Raw genomic sequence first — 19765 nt, forward strand, 5'->3', positions numbered from 1 at the left:
GGTGCAACAATGGTTGAAAATTAAATGGGCAAATTACAAACTCTAGTCACTAAACTTTAGGATATTTATAAGATTAGTCCTTAAACTTCAACAATAAATACCCTATCTCATTTAGCTTCAAAACCATCCCAAAGCATTCTAGCTTTCTCCCAATACTAGAGAATTTAGAGAGTTTCTTGAGAGTTGTTTTCTCCTTTTTATTAAGAGAAAATTATCATTATTTTCTCCTTGTTAGATCGAGAGAAATTGTAATTCTTATTTTCTCATAGTGAAATTCTTCTACCGTTACCCGTGGTTTTTACCCTATATTATTTAAGGGTTTTCCACGTAAAATTTATGTCTTATTTATCTTTATTTTTATTTTCTCAAATTATCAGTTGCGATTTTGCTATATCCGATAGTTGTATTCCGCAACAATTGGCATCAGAGCCAGATTAGAGTGTGTAATATCTACTTATTGTCTTGTGGTTGCCACCAAAAGGTGGATCCTCCAACATAAGAAAGTAAGAAGATATTACACATTCTTTGAAGGTTCCAGACAACTATTCACGATAGTGAAATAGTGGGAGTTATCCGTAATAGAATATATGGCGACGAAATTTGATATTGAAAAGTTCAATGGGAGAAATTTCTCATTGTGGAAATTGAAGATGAAGGCCATCCTGAGGAAAGACGGTTGTCTAGCAGCTATCAGTGAAAGGCCGATAGATTTCACAGATGACAACAAATGGATCGAAATTGTAACATCTCAAACTACGGGTTAGTGACTAAATTGTAAAATTTCATAAATTGGGGATAAAAGTAAAATAGTTAAATAATTCAATGATTTATGTGGAGATATTTCCTGCAAAATTGTTAGTAAATATTAAAGGAGTCAAAGGGAAAATGAGTCATTTAACAAGGAAAATAATTAAATAATAATTAGTGGGTATTATAATACCATCCAGCTCAGATGGTAGAGCACAAGGTTCTTAACCTTGAGGTCGTGGGATCGAGTCTCATGGAGGGTATTTCATAATTTGGAGGTCTCCTACGGAAGCTGCTTTCAACCTAGTGTTGGGGGCAACCTACTATCTTACCTCCTCCTTACCCCATTACATATGGGAACAAGGGACAACCATTTTTTATAATACTCATGTGATGCATGTTTGAAGAGATAAGTTCCTAAACTTATCTTCTTCATCTTCTTCTTATCTCCAACGTGAGGCTCTAAGGCAAATGTGAGTTCCTTTGTTAGTTAATTATTTGTTGATTTTATGGTTGGGTTTTGATCATTAGATGATAACTAAGCTTAAGGAAAGCTTAAGTTGTCTTAAAATCAAAAGATGAAGAAGTTATGAAAGATTAAAGAAAATGGGTTTTAAGTGAATTCTTGGAAAAGAGTTGATAAGTAGAATTTGAAACTAAATTTGACTTGTCATCAACTTAATTAAGAGATATGAAGTGATAGAATTGGATTTAGAGTATCTTGAAAATTTGGTATGATTATTGATTTCCATATGAAAGATGGAATTTTGAGATTAAAGATGAGATAAATGGATATAAATGAGTTTAAAGCATGTGTATGTGAGTTAAGGATATGAAAGGGGTTAAAACATGGCACAATTAAATTAGAATGAATTAATTTACGTGCATAAATGGGAATTTTGGACTAGTGTGCATCGATACACATTCAACATGTACCAATGCATCAAGGGTACATTTCCAGAAATTATTCAGTTTGTATCGATGCACACAGGTAGGCATCGATGCATGGAAATTTCGAAGCTATTTTGTGTACCGATACACCTATAGTGCATCGATACACCCCTAAAGGAAAAATGGATTTTGGTTCATTAAATTAGCCTAAATTATTAATACCAAGTTATAAGGTTTAGGCTTTTGATAATTGTCTCAGAAATTATGTTTATGTAGATTTTGAGCCTAAACAAGTTCCAGAACAATCAAAGAATTATGATTAAATCAAAGCAAGGCTAAGGTGAGTGCAATTTAAATTGTACTTATGTTATTGTAGGTGTGACATGATTTGTATGTGTATATGATAGTGTGATTGTGAATAGGTAGAAAGGAAACAAGAGATGATATAAGAATCTATTATAAGATATATGATATGAAAATATGATAGTGAGCTACGTGAAAGAACTATGAAATATATGAGTTTATAGGTGCTATGTGATTTATATATATGTTTATGTGAAACCATGCAAAGTGATACAAGCTATGTGAACATAAGTGACATGAATTATATGAAAGTAAACTACGTGATTATCTGCACATATGATATGTGACAAAAAAGGAGAAATATGGGATTAAAAGAGAGATGATATGAATAAGTGATATGAATAAGTGATATGAATATGTGAATATAAGTAAACAAGACATGATATATGTGCTTACATGAGAACATGAGAAATAAAATAACTATGTGATAAGAATAATAATAAGAATAATGAAATGATATGATATGAATATGTGAATATATGAGAATAAAATATGAGAATACATGCCTATGTGATGAGTTATGTGAAAGTAAATACATCAAAATAATATATATTTAATTTTATATAAGTGATTATGTAAAATTGTGAGAGAATTTATATGGCAGTGATATATTGACTATATGAAAGTATGTATATGAGTACAAGTATAAGTTTAGATGTCATTCTACGTGCTATGTGATATATATATGAACATATGTGAGCAAGAAATGACATACGTACATGAACAAATGAGAAATGATATAAGCCATATGAAATGATTTACGTGATTACATGTAATATGAAATATATGCTTACACATGCATGTGGTATGTGACAGAAGAGAAATAACAAGTGATATGAAATGTTATAAATGATAATGCCCATGTTATGTAATATGAGAGCTAGTGGTATAGTTGGCATGCCAAGAGTCGAAGAATTACCTATGTCTTTCGGGACATATGGACAGTATACCTATGTTTTACGGAACATATGGACATAATTACCTATGTCTTTCGGGACATATGGACAATATACCTATCTTCTAAGGAATATATGGACAGTTTACCTAGGTTCTTCGGGACCTATGGACAGTTGTCGAGGTTCTTTATGACCTCTGGATAGGTCCTTCGGGACATTTATACGAGCTGTGATGACAGCATAGTGATGCACCACCTCAATGTACTCACATACCTTAAGTTCTCAAAAGTATACATGGGCTAATACATGATCTTTAAAGACAATAAATAACTTGATATGATACTATGTGTGCTCTGTTTTAAAATGATATGGATGCCCGATGGTGAGTATAGAAAGGTTTAGTATATGCTTACACGATATAAATGAATTAGTGATAACAATATGAGTACTGATAAGTATTGTAAATAGTATATGCTTTTATATGATATGATAGTATTAATTGTTTATGTATTAATATGAGTAGAGTAATATCATATGTTTTCATGCCTCATTAAGTCAACGACTTAACATGTAATTGTTTTACACGTAGGTTCTGAGAAGAGGAAGATTGATAAAAGTTATGCAAGACAGGTCAGTTCTCCTTTCTAAAGATCAGATCAGAAAAGAAATGTATAGTGTGTATTTTGTAATAAGGATAGTGGTTGGCATGTAAGTAATGGTTTAAATCAGATATATTCTAATCGGTTTGTAAAATCATATGATAGAGTTTTGCAATGTTTTAAATGTGTATATGTAAATGGGATTTTTAATACAAATGAAAACTCGGATTTTTATGAATTTATACGTATTTTCCGAAGTTACTGTAGTAGTGCATCGATACACAATTGATATTCAAAATTTTTCACTGTTCATGGTACTGTTCACGGTATTGTTCATATGGTATTGTTCACTGTTCATACCATATTTTACTGTTCATAAAAAATTATATTTTCTTAAATTGGTTATAACAAATATGATTCAACAATATATTATCGTATTTTCTTAAAAAGAGTTCAAATGTTCTATTATTTTGCAAGAATAAAGGTTTTAAAATGTCAATGTGACATCTTGGACTCGTATCCGGGTCGGATACGGGTTGAGTGTTACAAAAATGGACGGGAATGCTATGAAAAATTTTCATCTAGCATTAGCAGATGAAGTATTGTCAAACATTGAGGAGAAGAAGACGGCTAGAATGATATGGGATCAAAAAACAATCCAAGAAATGCAAATTCTTAGGGTATACTGACGGAGTAAAGGGGTATCGCTTGTGGGATCCCACTACCCGTAAAGTGATCATCAACAGGGATGTTATCTTTGTAGAAGATAAACTACAAAGAAAAGAAGACGATGATAGTGCTGAAAAGTCAGAGACTTCACATATACATGTGGAAAAGGAGTTTGAACAAGGAGATTCTTCTGAAGCAGAACCAGCACATGATGAACAAGAACCAGAGAGTTTTGAAGATCCAATAACTCGTCAATCAGATCGTGTGAGAAGACGTCCCAATCAGCACTCAGATTATTTTATAGAAGGAAATATTGCATATTGTCTTTTAACAGAGGACGGTGAGCCATCAACATACCAGGAGGCAATAAATAACTTAAATGCTTCACTGTGGATAATGACAATGCAAGAAGAAATTGAAGCCCTTCATAAAAAGAATACATGAGACCTTGTGTCACTACCACAAGGAAGGAAGCTAATTGGTAACAAATGGGTCTTCAAAATCAAGCGAAATGGTGAAAATCAAGTGGAGAGGTATCGTGCAAGACTGGTGGTCAAAGGATATACTCAAAAAGAAGGTATTGATTTCAATGAAATCTTTTCTCCTGTGGTTCGAATAACAACAGTTCAAGTAGTCTTAGCAATGTGTGCTACATTGAACTTACATCTAGAGCAGCTAGATGTTAAAACAACTTTTCTTCATGGAAATCTTAAAGAAAAGATTTATATGCTCCAGCCTGAAGGTTTTGAAGAAAAAGAAAAGAAGAACTTGGTTAACAAATCTTTATACGATCTAAAGCAGGCGCCGAGGTATTGGTATAAGAGATTTGATTCCTTCATTATGTGCCTTGGATATAACAGACTTAATGCAGACCCTTGTGCTTATTTCAAGAGGTCTGGTGAAAATGATTTTGTTATATTATTGTTTTATGTGTATGCATGTTGGTTGCAGGACCCAACAAAGATCATATTGAAGAATTGAAGGCACAACTGGCTAGAGAATTTGAAATGAAGGACTTGGGATCAGCAAACAAGATTATAGGGATGCAAATTCATCGAGACAGGAGTAATAGGAAGATTTGGCTTTCACAAAAAAATTACTTGAAGAAGATCTTGTCATGATTCAGCATACAAGATTGTAAGCCAATTTCTACCCCTCTTCCTATTAACTTCAAATTATCCTCCAGTATGAGTCCTAACAGGGAAGAAGAGAGGATGGATATGTCTCAAGTGATGTATGCATCGACAGTGAGAAGTTTAATGTTCGCTATGATATGCACAAGACCAGACATTGCACAAGCAGTAGGAGTGGTTAGTCGGTATATGGTGAATCCAGGCAAAGAGCATTGGAATACAGTAAAGAGGATCCTGAGATACATCAAAGGGACCTCAAATATTGCATTATGTTACGGATGATCAAACTTATTTATCAATTGGTATGTCGATTCTGACTATGCAGGGGATTTAGATAAAAGCAAATATACTACAGGATATGTGTTTATAGTTGCTAGTGAAGCTGTAAGCTGGGTTTCAAAATTACAATAAGTTGTGGCTACATCCACAACAGAAGCAGAATATATAGCAACTACACAAGCCAGTAAAGAAGCAATTTGGTTGAAGATGATATTGGAGGAGCTTGGGCACAATCAAGAGTATATCTCTCTGTTTTGTGACAGTCAAAGCGTCTTGCATATAGCAAGGAATCCAACATTTCATTCAAGGACAAAACACATACGAGTTCATTACCGCTTCATTCATGAAAAGGTGGAAGAATGAACGGTAGATATGCAGAAGATCCATACCAAAGACAACATAGCAGATTTCATGAAGAAGGTAATAATGCTAATAAATTTACCTGGTATCGATCCTCCTGTGGCTTGTCAGAGACATAAGCAACATGAAGGGACAAGGTAGAAAGAATGGTGTGAAGATATGATTATTCCAAATCAAATCTTCAAGTGGGAGATTGTTGAAATGTACCAAAAGTGCATTAATTTTTGTCAAAAAAAAGGGGTTGGGCACCGAATATACAATGTCAAAATTAGGTGCAACAATGGTTGAAAATTAAATGAGAAAATTACAAACTTTGGTCTCTAAACTTTAGGGTATTTATAAGATTAGTCCTTAAGCTTCAACTATAAATACCCTAGCTCATTTAGCTTCAAAGCCATCACAAATCATTCTAGCTTTCTCTCAATACTAGAGAATTTAGAGAGTTTCTTGAGAGTTGTTTTCTCCTTTTTATCAAGAGAGAATTATCATTGTTTTCTCCTTGTTAGATCGAGAGAAATTGTAATTCCTATTTTCTCATAGTGAAATTCTTCTATCGTTGCCCGTGGTTTTTATCCTATATTATTTAGGGGTTTTCCACGTAAAATTTGTGTATTCTTTATCTTCATTTTTATTTTCTCAAATTATCAGTTATGATTTTGCTCTATCCGATAGTCGTATTCCGCAACAATTCTAAAGTGTTTTTCGAGACATTTTGTCCTCTTAACTATAAATCGTTATCTCATTTATCTCAAATCATTATTTACGTTAAAAGAATTCACAGACAAATTAGAACACGCCACGTCACTACATCATTTTAATTTTCTTTTTTAAACTGAATAAATAAAATAGATTAAATAAATAATATTTTAATTATTAAAATAATATCAAACCTTTCTCTCGCCTCTCCCTCTCCCTCACTCGCTACTAGGGATGGCAACTCAACCCAAATCCGACGGGTTCCGACCCGACCCGACCCGATCGCGTCGGATTTTTTTAAAAAAATTTCGGGTTCGGGTTCGGGTCGGGTCGGGTCGGGTTTTTTTTAAATGTACTGTTCGGGTCGGGTCGGGTCGGGTTTAGGGTGAAAAAAATCCGACCCGACCCGACCCGAAAAATATATATAATTTTATCCTATATATTTAGGGATAATTACAATAATGTCCCTCCATATATAATTTTTTTCAATTAAGTCACTGTTTTCATTGAATAAAATTTTTTTTATTATTATTTCGGGTCGGGTCGGGTCGGGTTTCTAAGTCATATATTCGGGTCGGATCGGGTCGGGTGAAACCTTAATTTCGTCGGGTCGGTCGGGTCACGGGTGAAAAACCCTTTCTTCTTGGGTCGGGTCGGGTGGCCCAAAAACCCGACCCGACCCATTGCCATCCCTACTCGCTACCCTCACCGTTTGCTCTCCTCAATTACCAGTCAACTCCGTACCTCCCACCGGAATCACCAGACTGTACTTGCCGCCAAATAAGAAAGCATAAGTGACTTGAACAAAGAAGAAGTGAGCACAATGTGTATAATAAATGCCCAATTTTTTCATTTATCAGCAACTGCATTACCCCATCTAGCAGCTGAGACCCATATTAGAATCCCACTGAAGAACCCAAAAAAAGAAGCATAGCTAGAAAAAACAACTCTTTTCGGTCATCTAACTAGATTTTTGCTTCGTTTTAATGGTTCAATTCCCTAGCTTGATTCGACTACAACAGCAACATAAGCAAATGCCTACTTAACTTATAAATAGAACACAATAAACATGAAAGTAACAAGGAAAGCTAAACAGACTACAGAGGGAAAGGAAATAAGGGGAAGAGTAATTAACTTGGAAGCCTAAAATTTAGGTTATCTTGAGAAATCCCAAAAAGATTAAACCGAGAATTACAAGGATCCTAGAGAGGATAAGCTCTGTCACAAGGCAAGTCGAGAGCAAAGGAAAGAAGGAAGTGAAAGTTGGTTTGATAGCAGATACGAGCTTTACGGGCCGACCATAAAAGCCGTGGAAAACACTGTAAGTGATGGAACTGGTGGCGAAGAGAGAGATGATGAAGACGAAGAGGATGTAAAGGAGAGTGAAGATGTATTTAATGGGAAAGATCGGGGTTTTTTGTAAAGGTTGTAGGAATCACCAGGATCATCGTGTTCGCCATCGTGGACCTTATCTTTCACCTTTATAGTTAATTCCGGTTGGAGGGTCGAAGTTGGCTTGTAATAGAGGGTAGCAGGTGAAGGAGAGGGAGAGGTGAGAGAAAGGTTTGATATTATTTATTTAATCTATTTTTATTTATTCAGTTTAAAAAAAGAAAATTAAAATAAAATAGTGACATGGCGTGTTCTGATTGGTTTATGATTATTTTTTTAAACGGAATTAACGATTTATAGTTAAGGGGTAAAATGTTTCAAAAAAATACTTAGGAAGCAACTCAGTACAAATGGTATAGTTAAGGAGATAAATGTGTATTTAAGCATTGAGTCAAATATTTTTTATTATAAATTTAATTCCAAATTTGAACTCGCCTTAATCATATCCTTTTAAAATTTCGATTTGATTTGAACTCAAAATTTTAAAACAAAAAATTTAACTTTGTAAAATTAAGCCGAATAAAAATCTATCAAATAAAGATCAAATGCACGTTGTTAAGTACAATTTTAGAGAGTCAAGAGATAAGAATCCATTTAAAGAGCAAGTTAGAAAATGTTAGGAGATTTCGAGATTGATATATACGAAAATAAAGTTTAGGAATTAAATAAAGAAAAATTAGAAAGTTTAGGAACTAAACACTCATTTATCTCAAAATCAAAGTATCATTGTGCTAAAAAGGTCAGCAAGTGAGTTGGTTTTTGATTTCCTGTTAGTAAAAAAAGTTACTCGATTCAATTTTGAAAATTATATTTTTATTAGATGTTAAAAAATGATTCAATTTGTAATTGTTTAAACCCAACTCGACTCGAAAATTTTAAATTCGGGTTAAATTGTAAAATATAACTCGAATAACTTAAAATTTTTAGTGAATAATGGAATGATTTTTCATGTTTAAGTTGAGTCACTAGACATATATATACGTGTGTGTTAAAAAAATATGAAAAAATAGTTACGTGTATTGTATATGGTTCATAGAAAATTGCTTAAATTAAAATCAAACAACACCATAATATTATAAATATTTATAATTAAATTTAAACAAAAACTTGAACAAATCGAATAGGCATGACTCAATCCAAAAAATCAAATAAGATTTAAATTAAAAAATAAAAATAATCAATTTAAATAATTTAATTTTTTCTTGAATCGACTAGATCAAACACTTATTCCTAAAAGAGGTTGCATAACACAATTTATATATATTTTTTATTTTAAAAAAATAAAAAAAAATTATCTAAAAAACATTTTTTAGAAAAAAATCAAAATTCCCTTGTACGTCGCTCTCCTTCCCAAGCCCATTGTCAATATCCGTTAAATAAATGTTTTGATCACTGTATATAAACTCCCACCCCGTATATGATATTCTACCTTCAGAAACCAATGTCTTGAGACATATAGGGTTAGAGATTGAATATTTGAGATTTTAGGAATTTAAATTTAGGAATTTATGGATTTAGAGGAATTAGGACGACAAATAAAAGGGAGGCTCGACAACGGAGGTCCGACGACGAGTGAGTGATCGTTTAATGATGACAAAGGCCAACCGACGACGATTGGTAATAGGACTATAAATGAAGATTTTTAGGGTTTTGATTTTTTTTGTAATTTCATAAAAATGAGTTTTTTTAATTAGTATTATTCTTAATTTTTTTTAAAATCATTCCTTTTAAAAAAGTATAAATGTGACATGTGCCACTTAATGGTATAATTTAACGACGGTTATAATCCAAGCATCTAACAGTGTAATATTGAAAACGTTAGACATATATTTCTAATGAAAAATTATTTAAGCATCTAAAGTTAACTTCAGTTATAGTTTTAACACTTACTTTTATATTATCCCTAAAAATATTAAAGATTTGATAATAAGAAAAAAGTTACAAATAATTATAATTTAAAAATCAAATTAAATAAAATTTAACACGACCAAGACGTGATTTCCAGGCAAGCAAACAATAATTTAAGTCAGCAAAATATAGGCTATGACAGTTTAATGTTATTGATTTTAGGCCTGAGTAATTGAAATAGGAATTATTCAAAAAAACTTAAAGAAAAAAGATAGTGGCTAAAGTAAGAATGAGAATTAAGATGAGTGATTAAAATTAGAATTTACCCTAATGGGCTGGGAAAGTCTGATTCATCGTCTCTCCCGCGAGCGAGCAATGTCGTGGTTTTCTGTGTTTTGAGAAAAAAAAAAGTGCGCAATATTAATTATAAACGAAATCTCGTGCGTTCATTCGCACTACCTAATGACGAGTTAGTTCTCGCAAACACCAAGACAAAACAAATTAGAAAACATTCAGGCCGGGGTACCTTAAAAAACAGAGCATCGAGTTGGAACAATGTCGAAAGGTTTTCTCCCCACAATTTCAGATATCTATCTTTCCAACATCCAGAAGCTGAAAATCGCGCTCTCAGGCTACCCAATGATGCATTGCTTGCTCTTCCACCTCACCAACTTTATTCATCAAAACAGAGCATCGCCATTTTAGCTCTCGCGATGACCAAAACAATATGCATTTTATCCTCTCATCGCTCGAGAAAGCATAGATTTTACAGTTTAAATAACCCCTCATGGGATCCATGAAAAATGCAACCAAAGCTACATTCTACCTTCTTTCAGAAAACAAAAAAAACTCGAATCTGCAGAGTCCTGAAGAACATGTCATCGGTGATGGGGCAAGTTTATCTTGATGGAAACAATGAAGCAGGATGGAGGTTTGATGATCTCAGCGGTACACTTGCTGAAGCTCCTGGTGGTACGATTGTCTTGAAGGTCACATACGAGTCTGAAGGATGGAAGTTTAAATGCAAGAGATTAGGAGGCAACAAGTACCACATCAGTGGCTCTGAGTGGACTCGTTTCTTCAATTGGGCGGGGAAGAAAGCTAGGGTCACTCTTTATTCCAAAGAAGACGGCCAGGACTTTCACCGTGTCCATGTGAAGTAGCAGGGAGCTTGATCGAGTATGGATGCTATTTGTGGGATTGAAGTCTTATATTTCTTCTTTTATTTCATAGATAAATCACGTACGTTTCTGTGATTTGCAGCTTTGTTTTGTTAAGGCAGGCAGCATTCTGCTGCATTGTCAAGGTCTTGTATTCCTTTTGAGGTTATCAATGAAATGTTTATTGGTTCTGTTCTATTACAAGCAGCTTCAATGTAAAATGGAAAAAATATAAAGACAGATTTTACTCGAAACAGACTAATAGATCTCCTTATCTTTCCTGGTGTTGAGGCATTTGCTTCAGCCATGGATGTATTGATGTTCCAAAGTATGTATGCGTAAGGCTACATGAACAACTTCCAATTCCAAGTTCTCGGGTATAACATTTTCTTGTTTACTTGCTTATTACGCACTGCCAAAACAAAGAATCAAGCACGCATGCCCCATAATCTCCGTGGTTTGTCGAGGCATCAAGCCAACATCCACTAATCTTTACATGGGAGAGTTTCTTAGTCAAATTTCAAGGCATTACTGCCCGGGATTTCCCAAAAGTCTCTCGACTGCAGCATGGTCATTACCGGCGGTAGCTCCATAGCCTCTTGCGTATCATTGAAACCCATTTCTTGGAGTTGTTATAATTGTTGATCCGACTTGTAGAATAAAATTAAAAATTAGGGAACCATGATGTTAGAGATTAACAATAATAACCTATACAATTTTATGAGTTGTTTTCTAGAAATCAAGATTGGGGTAAGTGGACCCCCCCCCCTTAAAATAATATCATGCATTTGAGAAATGTTTGAAGCAGATATACAAAATAGGTCTTGAAAACTGGAGTTCAAGGTCAAATTGCAGAACTGCACTTAATCTAAAGTGCATATTTACAAACACCAGACGTCTAGGCAGCATGAACAGAACTGGTACCGTAGGCGGAGACTGGATCCCGTGTCCTATGAAGAAACATTAGACAACAAGCTATTTACAGCCGCGTTGCACGGTTCGGATTAGTACATTGCAAACAAAATAATCACCATTTTTATAATGCAGCAGAGCGAATATTAGAATATCCAACATGCATATGTAGTGTCAAGATGAAGCAACTTTGTATAGCCTCTCGAGAGGAATGTACTGGTAATCAGATCACCCCACGATATATAGCATTAGGTCGATGGTCATCCATATTATTTACGTTTTTGTATCCATCGATCTCCATGACACCTGTGTAGCCTCTACGGGCTAGATATTCACGGTAGTCATCTTCTGTGTAGAAAATCATCTCTTCAGTGTGGTCTGGTATATGATCTGACTCGTCATAGAGGCACACTTTTATAGCCAAACCTGAATGCAGGAGGTAAAAAATGCACAAAAAATAAGTACTTATTGTGTTATTCTCTTCTATCAGTGAAAAAAATGTCAGCAATCATGTCCCCGAGATACATTTGATAGCAAAATGATGATGTCTTCACCAATCAGAATACCCAAACCCGACTCAACTTAATTTGATCATAAAAAGTCAAACACCAAAACACATGACATGAAAATAACTTGTTAATTCCCTAAATGACCAGAATTATATCGTCTAAAGGCACCCATGCCGATGTTACCTTCATCAAGGTGGAGTGTATAATTCCCTAGAGGAATTTCCCTGTCGAGACTGCGAACCATATTGTCTTCATCCTCCAACCAAAATGAATGTTTCGTTCTCAATCTAAATGCAGATTTAATCGCCCCTCTGCATCCATGGTTCCGTATGACCGACAGTCTCCCACCTACCAAAAAGAACGTGAAAGAAAATGAGAAGTCGATATATGGAGTGGATATTCATTGAATTTAAAATTTTCATCTCCGCTCTCCAACTCCAAGGTGGAACACCACTGTTTGCAACTGCATCAGCTGTTGTGATAGCAAGAGGATGTCCATCATGATCTAAACGTCTTTCAAGATTGAGTGTTGGCCTACCATTTGCTGCACACCAGAATACACAAGCAGAAGGAGATGCATAACATTTCAAATACATGATATTGAGAATAGATTGAAGACATGCTTCAGTAAGAAGTTATTTGCTCACTCCTCAGGGTACATAATTTTTACTTGTTAATTCAGTGTGGAAGTGCATCAATATGCCAGATTAACTTGACGAAAAAACAAGAATAAACGTGAAGAAAGCAAACTCAAATTACAACAACATACCTTCAACAGGACCAAATGATATGCCAGTATCATCAAAGCCTGCAAGAACCAAACCATATTGGCAAAGATAATGAAAATCATTATAATAGGATGCAAGACTTGATATATGTTGCAGTATGAATGTGAAATCAAAATCTCCAAAAGCAGGAGGTTAAAACTTATATACTGCTTTTGTAAAGTGCTGTGCAACAGCAAGTTTATGTGAAGGGTGAAACCAGATGAAACCAAGAAAACATAGAACGAAGTGAATGGACAAGGGATCCAGCAACAAAAGACAACAGAATGGAAATCGATAGACCAATAGTGATAATTATCTCTACCAAAATAAGAATTTAATTCTTAAACATATTTACTACTACTTCCCTGCTTTTATTACAGGTTGTTTCCTAAACTTTAAAGAAACCAGAAAAGCCCACTCCCTTCACGCCATATCTAAACCTAAAAAAACCAAAGAAGCCTCCTGCGCTTGCCTATGTAGAACTTCCTTGCTCTTATAGGCTATACTCTAGACTTTAAAGAAACCATAGAATAGAATCCCAGAATCCTACATCATGTTGAAACTATAAAGAAACCAAAGAAGCCTACAATCCTTACATCATATCAAAACTTTAAAGAAACCAAAGAAGCCTATAGCGCTTATTGACATTCGACTTCCCTGCTCTTACAGGCTATAATATACTAAACTTTATAGAACCAGAGAAATCTACAGCCTTCACTCCATATCTGGAAGTTTCCTATCAAACTAAAAATTCCTGATCTGTTGAGCATGATTCATGCTTCAAGGACCTTGATCACGATACCATATTTCAAATCATGCAGTTTTTCTTTTGATATGGCACCTTGCTTCAAGAGCAGACATAATACATATATATATATATAGCCATCTAAAACACCACAATAAAGATATCAGCGGGAGTTTTGTCAATATCAACTTCATAAACATGATTAAAGCAAACAAAACTTCTTATAAAGCACTCATTATAACCATCGACAAAATTGGAAGCCTACTCAGTCAAAGTTATTTCAAATCAAAGAAATTCCCATAGTGAAATAACTAAAAGTAACCTTCTTTTCCCCCTTTCCCAATAGCAATTATAATGCCCTCATTTAAGTCACTTCGGGAAGAAACTTTAAACAAATTCAACCTAAAAACTAATAGCAACTTTATGGCATGCTCCGACTCATCATTTCTCTTGAAGCGTCTGTTTCCAACATATTTTCAGGTATGGATACGGGGATCTCACCTTCCAAGGTCCTAACAATAGCAATTCATAATTCCCTCTTAAGTCACTTTAGGGAGTAACTTTCAACAAATTCAACCACTAAAGCTTTCATCTGTCTTGAAATAACCACCAGAATAGAGCTTTTTACAAAGAATACCCACCATTCATCCCATGAACAACTGAACAAAAAAATTCCCACTTTCTAAAAATGCCAAAGAGGAAAAGCCTAAAAATATAAACACACACCCTTGTCAGCGAAATGCATAAATGAATCAGCTTTAGGAGTAGGGGTTGGGCTCTTGTAGGCATTCTTTGTCCTCTCCCTTAAAATCTCTTCAATTTCCTTGTAATAAGACATCTTGGCCGACCCACTCCCTCTATCTTGATGCTTAGCTTTCTTGAACTCTTTCAACAAGATCCTCCACTTTTCGGTACACATGGTGGGGGATCTATCGAATCGAACCCTTTCTCCCTCATCTTAGCCGAAATCTGCTCCCACAAATGCTTGTTGGATTTGGAAGTATTGAAGAGGCCGTCCATTTCTCTTCGAAAGCCAAAAAGGCTGCGGGTTTCGTCTTGGACCCACGTCTCGGCTCGTTTTTTGGGGGCTTTGACTTCAGGATCTTCGTCGCTGCTTTCGCCTAAGATCATTTGCTGTTTCTGTTGATGTTGTTGGTGGTGGGGTGGGGGTGAGGCTGCTGGTGAGGTGGCAAATCGCCATTGGTTGTGACCTCGATGATCATGTCACGGGCGGCGACGGGACCTTCCTCTTTGTATACGCCTATTGGGCGGGGCTTCTCCGATAAGTACATGGCCTGGCGATTTTGAATCTGAAGAAGAAAGAAGAAAGCGTTTAGCAGCTGCAGACGGTCGAGAAGTTGGAGTGAGCCTATACAAATGTTTGGAGTGAGCCTATACAAATGTATTTCTCAAAGTGTGAACTTGTCTTTCCTTTGGGCGTTGCGTTTTGCTGCTTCTCTTTTCTCTTTTCATGATCAGCCTTGTTGAGCCAAGCTCCCAATCCATTACTTAAAATAATATTAAAATTAAACAATATTATATATTCCATAAATAATTATTATATTATTGGATATGAATTAAAATTAAAAAATGGCCAAACTCACGTAATAATGTATTGGAAAAAAAATTCACAAGATATTATTTTCGAAGAATTAATTGTTGAAATGAGGCGATTGCTACAGTAATTGTATTGGTCGTCAGGTGGTCCAAACGACCTATTTAGGTCGTCATGCAAGCGATGCGCCATTGTTTAGGTCGCCATGCAAACTATGCGCCATTGTTGGTCGCCATGCAGGCCATGTCATATTCTATCATATATTGTTTAGTCCGAAGCGAGCAGTGCAGGGAGGAATTGAGGTTTTTATTTGAGCATTATATTAAAGTGGGGCTGTAAGAGTATTATATTAAAGTATATAATATTTATTAAACCCATTAATAATAAAATATTTTTATTGTTATTAATGCTTCAACACTTGGGCCACATGTAATATATTGGATGTTAGACACCATATTATTATTGTTATGGTAAAGTATATAAATATTTAATAAATTATATTAAAATAATTTTTTATTATTGAACCTATTAAGTAGTTTCAATGATCAATGAGAATGTTGTTTTCCCTAGAGATCATGAGTTCGAGCAACTCTTTCTACAGGGTGTGTACGCTTTATTAATGGTTAACTTCCGACCTTAGATAATTGTTAATTTTCAACTAAATGAATAATCGGGCACCATCTGTGTACTTTACTCTTATTATAAATATATTGATCAAATTAGTATAAAATGATCACTAAAACTTATCAAACTATTACAAGTGATCTTTAAACTTACTGAAATTTATAACTATTTTGTAACACGCAATTACCATTTTATAATGGCTTGATAAATTTAATGATTATGTTATAACAAACATCAATAACCAAAATATTTTTTACCACAATTTAATGATCATTTGTGTACGTTATCGTTGTTTATGATTATTTTGTATATATATACATATATCCAAATTCAAATTTAACAATCATTTTATAACTTTTGAAATTTCAAGGACATAAAAAAAATCTCATTAAACAATCTAAATGCTTAATGGAAATATTGTTCTTTCTAGAGGTCTTAGGTTCAAACAACTGGATATGTAAGGTGTGTGTATGTTATTAATGATTAAGAAAAATTCTAAATCGATGATATATTGTAATTATCCTATACTATTTATAAAAAAAATATTTTAAAATATATTATTAAAATACAATATACAACAAATAATAAGTAACTATTGATTTTGTGAACCCTAAACCCTAAAATATTTTGATTGTTACTGAAAACCTTTATAAATTCATGGTATGTTGAGGGAAATGAAAGGGGTAGAGGATGGTGATATCTACCATGATGGTGGTTACAGATTTATTTTTATAAGAAGAAATTGATTGGAGGGGGAATAGTTAGGGTTTAGATTTTTAATAACAACCAAAATATTTTAGGGCTTAGGGCTTAGGGTTTGCAAAAATCAATATATAACAAATAATTGGGTTTAGGATTTTTATCAACAACCAAAATATTTTAAGGTTTAGGGTTTAGAGTTTAGAGTTCACAAAATATTTTAGGATTTAGGGCTTAGGGTTATAAATTTTAGTAAGTTTAACCTTAAACCTTAAACCCTAAACCATAGACCTAAATATTAAACCCTAAACTCTAAAATATTTTTGCAAACCATAAACAATAAACCCAAATTATTTGTTGTATATTGATTTTGCGAACATTAATCCCTAAAATATTTTGGTTATTGCTAAAAACTGTGAACACTAAACACTAAACCCTAACCATTCTCCTTCCAATCAATTTCTTCTTATAAAAACAAATATGTAACCTCCATCATGGTAGATATCACTATCCTCTACCCCTTTCATTGCCCTCAACATACCATGAATTTATAAAGGTTTTTAATAATAACCAAAATATTTTAGGGTTTAGGGTTCACAAAATCAATAGTTACTTATTATTTGTTGTATATTGTATTTTAATAATATATTTTAAAATATTATTTTTTTATAAATAGTATAGGATAATTACAATATATCACCGATTTAGAATTTTTCTTAATCATTAATAACATACACACACCTTACATATCCAGTTGTTTGAACCTAAAACCTCTAGAAAGAACAATATTTCCGTTAACCATTTAGATTGTTTAATGAGATTTTTTATGTCCTTGAAACTTCAAAAGTTATAAAATGATTGTTAAATTTGAATTTGGATATATATATATATATATATATATATATATACAAAATAATCATAAACAACGATAACGTACACAAATGATCATTAAATTGCGGTAAAAAAATATTTTGGTTATTGATGTTTGTTATAACATAATCATTAAATTTATCAAGCCATTATAAAATGGTCATTGCGTGTTACAAAATAGTTATAAATTTCAGTAAGTTTAAAGATCACTTGTAATAGTTTGATAAGTTTTAGTGATCATTTTATACTAATTTGATCAATATATTTATAATAAGAGTAAAGTACACATATGGTGCCCGATTTTTCATTTCGTTGAAAATTAACAATTATCTAAGGTCGGAAGTTAACCATTAATAACGCATACACACCCTGTAGAAAGAGTTGCTCGAACTCATGATCTCTAAGGAAAACAACATTCTCATTTGATTATTGAAACTACTTAATAGGTTCAATAATAAAAAATTATTTTAATATAATTTAATAAATATTTATATACTTTACTATAACAATAATAATATGGTGTCTAACAACCAATATATCCCATGTGGCCCAAGTGTTGAACCGGCTTAATGTTTTAGATAATGCGTTGAAAAAATAATTCGTCAAATATTGTTGTTGAAAAATTATTTTTTGAAATGGGGTTATTGTTACAGTAATCTTGCAGGTCGCCATGTAATCAAAACGACCAAACAAAGGTCGCCATGCACGCCCCGCGATATATGAACATTTGCGCTATTTCTTTTTTTATACGTTATCTTAGCCTTACAAATGGCTCTTGGGGACCACCATTGTCCTTTGCTATTTTAGCTTTTGTTTTTGGCCAACGGTTAGTTCTTTCAAGAACACAATACAATAATACTCCTATTGTTTTGTGAATAAAAAAGTATCATTATTATTATTATTTTATGAATTTTCTTTTGGATATTTCTCGAATCCTGACTGCATCAAAATTTGATTATTTTTATAAAAATTTAGAAATAAAAATCAACATTATTTTAAAATTTTAATTTAATATATTATACATAAACTTTAATTGTATACAATTATATATATATATATATTAAATTCTAATTTGATAAGAAATTATTAAAACTAATTCTATATGTCCGATTGATAGAACTATTGAAATTTTAAAATCTGAACTAACTTTAATAGTTTGTTAGTTAAATAATTTAAGTTATATTTGTTTGTTGAATTTATATTATTTAAAAAATTTAGTTAATTAATTTAAGTTATGTTATAATAAAAAAATAGTTTATTAGTTATTTCAGTTATATTTTAAAAAAATTAGTTTGTTAGTTTATTAGTTTAGGGTTTAGGGTTTATAATTTAGAGTTTAGGGTTTTAGGTTTCCGAGTTTATTAGCATCAAAAACAATTTGTTAGTTATATATAAAAAAATATTTAATTAGTTTGTTAGTTATATAGTTTAAGTTATATTTGTTTGTTGAATTTATATTATATAAAAAATTTAGTTAATTAGTTAATTAGTTTAAGTTATATTATAATAAAAATAGTTCATTAGTTAGTTTAAGTTATATAAAAGAATAGTGTATTAGTTGTTTAAGGGGAAAATTCACGTTTAAGTTATGATTTAGGGTTTATAGTTTGTTAGTTTAGGGTTTATAGTTTAGGTTTATAGTTTATGATTTAAGGTTTAGTGTTTAGTATTTAGTGTTTAGGATTTAAGGTTTTAGGTTTCCACTCGTGTTGCATATACTATAAACCTTAAACCCTAAACCATAATCTTAAATCATAAACTATAAACCTTAGTTCATAAACCCTAAACCAAAAACTATAAACCCTAAACAATAAACCTTAAATACTAGACCTTAGACCCTAAACCCTAAACCATAAACTATAATTTAGTTTGTTAGTTTAGGGTTTAGGGTTTATAATTTAGGATTTAAGGTTTATTGTTTAGGGTTTATAGTTTAGGGTTTATGGTATAAGATTTATAGTTTATGATTTAAGGTTAGGGTTTAGGGTTTATAGTATATGTAACATGAGTGGAAACCTTAAACCCTAAACACTAAACATTAAACCATAAAG

The 19765-nt window shown here is 32.8% G+C and overlaps 1 pseudogene; it reads right to left on the bottom strand.

The window, feature by feature from the left end:
* Positions 1-11802: 11802 nt before the first annotated feature.
* Positions 11803-15425, bottom strand: LOC120143332 (annotated as a pseudogene).
* Positions 15426-19765: the final 4340 nt, after the last annotated feature.

The sequence above is a fragment of the Hibiscus syriacus genome, unplaced genomic scaffold (assembly GCF_006381635.1).
Source record: "Hibiscus syriacus cultivar Baekdansim isolate YM2019G1 unplaced genomic scaffold, ASM638163v2 tig00110840_pilon, whole genome shotgun sequence".
Lineage (NCBI taxonomy): Eukaryota > Viridiplantae > Streptophyta > Magnoliopsida > Malvales > Malvaceae > Hibiscus > Hibiscus syriacus.